The 8,035-nt window shown below is 42.1% G+C and overlaps 1 long non-coding RNA gene across 1 annotated transcript; it reads left to right on the top strand.

The window, feature by feature from the left end:
* The first annotated feature begins 522 nt into the window (after nt 1–522).
* Nucleotides 523–7,701, top strand: LOC306865378. Its single transcript, XR_013783860.1, has 4 exons — nt 523–654; nt 758–840; nt 3,889–4,121; nt 5,419–7,701. It is a non-coding gene; the product is annotated as an uncharacterized lncRNA (long non-coding RNA).
* Nucleotides 7,702–8,035: the final 334 nt, after the last annotated feature.

Here is an 8,035-nt window from a genome sequence, read left to right as displayed (position 1 = left end):
ATGGTCTATATATAATAATTATTATGATTTTATTAAATGTTTTTTATTTTCTTTTGTTTATTTATTTGCCCATAGGTTCTCATTTGGAAGAAGGCCAGGTGATTTAGAAACCAATGAGCTGGATGAAGACCTGATTCCTACTTCATGATGCCATTCTCTGTATAGCAAGAGACTGAAAAACATGAAGGAAGTTCATTGAAAGTGCATTTGTAGATCAGTTGCTACCTCTGTAATTGAGCCCATGCTATATTGTGTATACGCTGTATTGTACACTACTGTATATGTTTAAACACAAAATACAACCGATTCTGTCAACTACACAAGTGTCCTCTGTTAAATGTATCTAGAGGATCTATTCAAAGGTGAAACCCCTTGTGCAATCATGCAAAATTAAAAAGGCTTTGTTTGACGTGGTATGCGCCAGAATGACTGACTCTCAGAGGACAGGCAGGAAAAACTTGATTTGCACACCCTGTGGAATGCGCCATCACAGAGGTACGGTATTTATATTTAGGAGTCCACCCAGTCGTATGTCAGATCAGCCCTGTCAACATCACGAGAAAGACAACTTGGGTACATTTGAAAAAACTTACTGAAATTTATTTTTTACGGTGACTTTTAAAAGGTGAAAAGAAGACAGGAGATACAAAAGAGGTAAACAAGATCATCGGAGAAGCTGAGAATCTCGTTTCTATGCTCTTTTCTCCTTTTGTGGCAGTGCCGTGATTGAGGATTTTAATTTTTTCTCAATTTCAAGAAAATAAAAACAGAAGTGGGACTGAAGAAGAGAGGAAAATTTTTGAAAAAAGAAGACTCTAAACGTCTGAAGGCGCTTTGAAGGTATATTGATTTGAAATGGCAGTTCTCTGGTAATTTGAGTAATCTGAAACATATCCATCGCCTGCAGCCTTGTCCTTGGGTAAATTGTTTGATTGGAACTGATCTTTTGGTGTGAAAAGTTTAGTGTTATAAAAGTGTCCTCCGTTCTATTTCTTTAGGAGATTTAAGGTGTGAGTCTGTGAAAGAGGAGCACATGACTAGGGTGAACTCAATGCTTGTTTTGAATTATTTTGCTGGCATTTCGCCGTTGAGCTTTGCTCTAGAAGGGCTGAACTTAATACTGACACATTCATCTCACAACTATGTTACTCGTTGCACCCATTTAAGTTATCACCGAAAAACAAATGAAAAACGCAAAATGCAAAAAAACAACCAAGCACCATCACATTTTTAGCTAATTGTTCAAAATAACATTCTGACTTGTGCATTCTCCATGTCAACAGATTTCAGATAAAGCTTACGTGATCCATACAGCATTGATTTATTTCCATATCAGTGACATAATGACACTGAAAGGCTGTTCTCAGATACTGGAACTGTCACAGAATGGCCCATCTTCCCCGTCACTCATCACTATCACCTGTTTATTTCCAATCATCACCGGCACCTGCACCTCATTATCACCAGCCACATAAAAGCACTTCCCTCAGCTCACTAGGTGGTCCGATCTTGAAGTGACGTGACAAGCACTGCAGAGTTCCGATCTCAGGATTGCTATCTGGACCGTCTCTACTCCCCTACAAGCTGAGTATAGATACCTGTTAATACTTACCTGTCATCACTCACCTTCTGCCTTGTCCTCTTCCAGTCATCCTCCTCGTCTGTCCCCGGTGGCTTGGTCGAATCCTCGTATGTCTCTGCCGCTCTGACGCTGCACATCTCCAGGATCTGTCAAGACAGAGAGACTGACTGTGATTGACATTCCTATTACTTTAACCTCACGAATTAACACTCACCAAGTCCGAAGACTCCACACGATTGCTGTTTGCTGTTCACCCTGTAAATAAACACCTTGTGACTTCACATACCTTCTATGTCCGCCCCGTTCCGTTACAGAAGATCGGACCATAACCGAAAATGAGGAGGCGGCTGGTTTTGGTTCCCCGCAACGGCGGGTCATTGCCGATCCACCTGCTTCCTCCACCCACGGCGAAGTATGTTCCGTCAGCGGCGATGAGGAATCCGCCGCAACCGGCGATGAACGTTGCGCCGATGGGGATGATTCCACAGCCCCCGAACACTCAGGCTCCGCCAACGCAGAATGAGGGGCTAATGGATGAGGCTCTTCCCCCGGAGTTCTCGGCTCCAGTTCTTTCTCCAATGTCTTCTTCTCATCAGTGCCTTCCAGTGCCTGCTCCTCGCAAGCGCCCTCCAGTGCCCGCTCCTCGCCAGTGCCTTCCATTGCCTGCTCCTCGTCTGCGCCCACCAATTCCTGCACCTCGCAAGTACTCACCCAAGTTTCCGCTGGTCCCGTCCAGCCCACCCGAGTTTCCGCTGGTCCCGTCCAGCCCACCCGAGTTCCCGCTGGTCCCGTCCAGCTCTCCTTCGTCTCCGCTGGTCCCACCCAGCTCCGCGCCTCCCGTGCGCCCTCTAATGTCCGCGCTGCAAGAGCGCCCTCTAATGTCCGCGCTGCAAGAGCGCCCTCAGGTGTCCGCGCTGCAAGAGCGCCCTCAGGTGTCCGCGCTGCAAGAGCGCCCTCAGGTGTCCGCGCTGCAAGAGCGCCCTCAGGTGTCCGCGCTGCAAGAGCGCCCTCAGGTGTCCGCGCTGCAAGAGCGCCCTCCTGCGTCTCCGCTGGTTCTATCCAGCTCCGCGCCTCCCGTGCGCCCTCAAGTGCCCGCTCCTCCAGAGCGCCCTCAAGTGCCCGCTCCTCCAGAGCGCCCTCAAGTGCCCGCTCCTCCAGAGCGCCCTCAAGTGCCCGCTCCTCCAGAGCGCCCTCAAGAGCCCGCTCCTCCAGAGCGCCCCACAGAGCCCGCTCCTCCGGTGAGACCCCTTATGGGGAACATTCCCAAAGAAATTTTTTGGGGGGGCTATATACTTGTAATCCTAGTAGCCATAGTGGCCTTGCTAGGGACATTTGTCAGGGCCACTATGGCTCATTTCGCATGGCCACTTGAATCCCTTTGGGCTTCCCAAAAAATATGGCCATGGCTGCCCAAGCCTCCTGTCCCGTCATGGCATCCCAAGCCTCCTGTCCCGTCATGACATCCCAAGCCTCCTGATCTGCCATGGCCCCCCGAGGCTCCTGATCCACCACGGCCTCCCGAGTCTCCGGATCCGCCATGGTCTCCCGAGCCTCCAGTCCTGCCCTGGCCTCCTAAGGCTCCTGGTCCGCCCTGGAGGCTTCCCTGTCCTGTCCAGGTGCTGCTCCAGCCTCCAGGGCGCCCACCCCCCCCTCCCCGGTATTATTGTTGTTACATCGCGGGACGCGCCGTCCGGGATGGGGAGGTAATGTCACAGAATGGCCCGTCTTCCCCGTCACTCATCACTATCACCTGTTTATTTCCAATCATCACCGGCACCTGCACCTCATTATCACCAGCCACATAAAAGCACTTCCCTCAGCTCACTAGGTGGTCCGATCTTGAAGTGACGTGACAAGCACTGCAGAGTTTCGATCTCAGGATTGCTATCTGGACCGTCTCTACTCCCCTACAAGCTGAGTATAGATACCTGTTAATACTTACCTGTCATCACTCACCTTCTGCCTTGTCCTCTTCCAGTCATTATCCTCGTCTGTCCCCGGTGGCTTGGTCGAATCCTCGTATGTCTCTGCCGCTCTGACGCTGAACATCTCCAGGATCTGTCAAGACAGAGAGACTGATTGTGATTGACATTCCTATTACTTTAACCTCACGAATTAACACTCACCAAGTCCGAAGACTCCACACGATTGCTGTTTGCTGTTCACCCTGTAAATAAACACCTTGTGACTTCACTTACCTTCTGTGTCCGCCCCGTTCCGTTACAGGAACATAATTACAATTGATTGATTCTACGCATCCGTGAGTGACGGCGTAACTGTCTCATCCTCCCTCATGCCTGATCTAGGAGACCAGCCATGGAGGAGGATTACAAGAAACCACCGCCATCCTATGAAGAAGTTATTACCGAGCAGCACACGAGCAACACTAGCCAGAGCCGCTCCGCTGATAACAAGCAGGGAAGCTGCTGCAGATGTTGCATTAGCACCAAGAACTGTCTGATGAGTCCGGAGTGTGGCCGAGCTCTTAACATCGCCAGCGTGGTTGCCATGTGTGGCATGTGTATTCGAATGTTTGTCTGTAAGTACCCAGAATGACTCATTTATATGTCTTTATACTACCATTCAAAAGTTTGGGAAATGTTTAGAAAATAAATAATGCTTTTATTCAGCAAGTACGGATTAAATTGATTAAAAGTGGAAGTAAATACATTTCAAAATGCTGCAAATAATTTGGGTAACAGTTTATTTAAAGATGTCCTTGTTACATATGTTACAAGTACTCACTACTATAATAACAATAAATGATGCATAATTACTTGCAAGTAGGCTTTCCTGTAGCTCAAATAGTAGAGCATGGCGCTAGCAACGCCAAGGTCATGGGTTCGATTCCCAGGGAAAGCAAGAGCTGATAAAAGGAAGAAAAAAAAAAAAAGAAAAAAAAACCTGTAACTTGAATGCAATGTAAGTCGCTTTGGATAAAAGCGTCTGCTAAATGCATAAAAATGTAAAAGTAACCCTAAGCGAAACCCTAATCCTAACCCTAACGATACAGTAAGTACATGTAGTAAATTAATATTATTCAGTACTTAAATGTATAATTACCCAGTAACATGGACACCTTCAAATTATAAAGTGTAGCCGAGATTTGTTTTAAATTCTGTTTCATTCATTAAATAATCTTGTATTACCGAATACAAATAATCTTGCATAAAATGTATCACGGTTTCCACACCGATAATAATAAGAAATGTTTCTTTAGCAGCAACTCAGCATATTAGAATGATTTCTGAAGGATCATGTGACACTGAAGACTGGAGTAATGATGATGAGTATTCAGATTTATCATCACAGGAATAAATTATGTTTGAAAATATATTCAAATAGAAAACCTTTATTTTAATTTGTGATACAGCATATTTTTGCTGTATTTTTGATCAAATAAATGTAGTCTCAGTCAGCATAAAATACTTTTTTAATTCAAATAAATAATTACAGAACCCCTTTGCTTGGTAAATAGGAGGCATTTGGCTGAAGAGGCAAGACAGGCAGTAGCTCCTAAAAATAAATAGACTTAGACTTTGAATAAATAGTATAATTAAATAGTACGTTTATGTCTCAAGTGTAAGATCGTGTTCCATGTGCCTAAAGTGTGTGTGTGTACGTGTAAACATGATAAAAGTAGAACTGCAACAGGAATTTATATTAGACTAAAAGTCTCTTTCAAAATCCCAAATTAACATAGCAAACATAGCACTTTTGTGCTCTGCTGTTACAGCTCTTATATTATTATATTACAGCTTCACGGTTATTTCAGATTATGCGAAGATGACTTGCTGAAATTTGTCATCCACTTACGGTTTTTCTTTCTTTTTCAGAACACAGTCTCCGGTGGACCATCTACTCCAGATCTCTCATCCAGTGGTGGCCTTCTCAAATTAAAAAGGAAACAAAGACATTTGCTCTGTTCCAAAACCTAGTGATCTGCAACATTTATAAGCTTTCCCCCAATACGAATCCCAATGCTGTTCCAAATAGGATGCAGCACTGCATTTATCATTCACAGATAAGGTAATCCCAGAACGAACTGACAAAAATTTCCATTTGTAATAGGAGATGTCAATTGCAAAGTATAACTTATAAATACAAAGTATATTTAATTCAGTACTGACAAATATAATTGAAAAACACTGCCAAGTCATACGATCTAGTCTCCTATGTGATTCATGGGCCTCATTCATGAAAAACTAGCACACTAAATTCATAAATCGTTTGTGAAATCATTGCTGTATTAAGTGTGGCATTTAATTAAATTGGCATGAATGACCACTTAAGGTGCAGTCACATTTATCATTGTTAGATGAAACAGACGAGTAATTTCAATAGGATCCAAGTTATAAGGAATTTATTAGAGAGCAAAAGCTTCCCCAGGCAGATTTCAGTCTAAGTTGGTAACACAAATTCATTGTGTAGACCAACAGAAAGCTGTTTGGTTTGAAAGTGAATTCTGTATGGATTGCGTTTCGTATATCGCTACACTACTGACAACAGGCAAAGACAATGGACCTTTTTTTTTTGTCTGCAAAATTTAGCTAATGTGACTGCACCGTCACAGTATGTAATTCCATTTTGAAAGACAGTAGTGTTAAATAGTTGTACTAATATTTTATCTCTAATCCAAGTCACCTTTGTTGACTATTCTGCACAATACTAAACAGGAAAGAAACCGAATCAGTGATGCAAACTTCAAAAAACATGAGGCAATCCAAATTGTGCTGTAAACAGCTCTAACAAGACACTCCAGAACCTAAAATAGTTCCAGTCATTTGGAAATGTTAATTAAGCTCTTTTTTTTTCATAAATTGGAGCCAGTCATGTAATTGGATGTGGCGTCCACCTTAATTATGTATCAGGCTATCAAAACTTTGCATTTATCATTAACACTTCTTCTAAAACTTCTTGTGCGAAAATCTAATTTATAATACTGAATAATGTTTTAAATGATGTGCACCAGACAGACCAAGGGTAATAAATCACAATGCTATATTATTTTCCAAATTTTTATGGATTTTTTTTAATAAAACATTACTGTAAAATACTTAACCTGTAGACTGAGAGTGTGTAAATAAGGATCTTCTCCACTGTGGATATAAAGCCATTTGTCTTATAGCGGTACATAAACAAAAAGCCTTATTTTAATACAGCTGGAGTGTTTTACCCTCAGGAGTAAATATTCATCCAGCTAAAAATAGATGAACTCTACACTCAAATATGTAAAATAATAAAGATATCTGACATTAGCAAATAAGGATGAATATGGAGTCTTTATTTTTTTGTCATTTTTAGCATTTGCAGCATAATCAGATGATAATTGTCTCATAGGGGGAAAAAAAGTGTTTTTAATATTTTTTAATCATTAAGAGAGAATAATTTATGATGGCCATTTGGGATTAAGATGACATGGTGCACTGAATATTTTTTATCTCCTAATTATACACTGAATATTTGGTGTGTCAAGAATCAAAGGTCAAGCATTTCTCTGGGGTTTATAATTATTCAGGTTTTCTCTGGCTGTTCTCGCTCACTGGCCCATTTTTCAACGCACGAGCAACAACACAAGATGTAATCAGTCTGAAGGATCCATGTACAGTGTTTTAGTCCATGTTCCAAATCACAATCAGAATCCATCAGAGTAATGAAGGTAATCCAACACCATAATCAAAACACACAGGCAGATATTCAGTGAACAACGGAACAAATCACAGATACAAACCACTCCGAATGAAATACACATGAGAGACTTGAACAAAAAGAGCAAGAACAAAAAGAACAGATGGTTTTATGTATGCTGAACACAGCAAGGCACATCTGTAACAACACAATGGAGCGAAACAGTAGCTTGTGCAGTACATACTGCCTACTGTAATATTTATGGGATGTGAAACAGAAACATTTTAAACACTCATTACATGGCATGTTTTGATTATAGCCAACAATGCGGCTGAGCAACGTGTGTAACACCAATCTTTAAATTCAAAGATGACCATTTCTTAGCTTCATATGCTTGAGATCGTATAAGAGAAGCACAAATGTTGGTAAATTATTTTTTTTATTGTTTTGGATTTGTTATTGTCCAAGTTCTTTAATAAATTCTTTACCTTAACTCTGTGTGTGATTTTTGATTCTCTCTGTCCAGCAGGGGTGAGTGGAAGGTGATTCTTCTGCTGTTCTACACATTGTCATGACCTGTCGATCACTGCATCTATTCCCTGTCAGGCAGTATTGGGCAACACTTTGAGTTTTCTGGAAAGTGGAAAAAGTGCACACACAAGATCTATGAATTTCAATTGCTAATATATTATTACTCAGTTCCACAGTCGGTGGTGGTTATTGATTTCAAGATGGAGTCTCGGCAGATCAGTGCATATGAATGAAGTGTGACTACTAGGCTGGATTGATAGTCTCCTATAAACAGTATGTTCTTGAAGCCCTGGA

The sequence above is a fragment of the Barbus barbus genome, assembly GCF_936440315.1.
Source record: "Barbus barbus genome assembly, chromosome: 4".
Taxonomy (NCBI): domain Eukaryota; kingdom Metazoa; phylum Chordata; class Actinopteri; order Cypriniformes; family Cyprinidae; genus Barbus; species Barbus barbus.
This window is presented reverse-complemented; position numbering and strand designations above follow the sequence as displayed.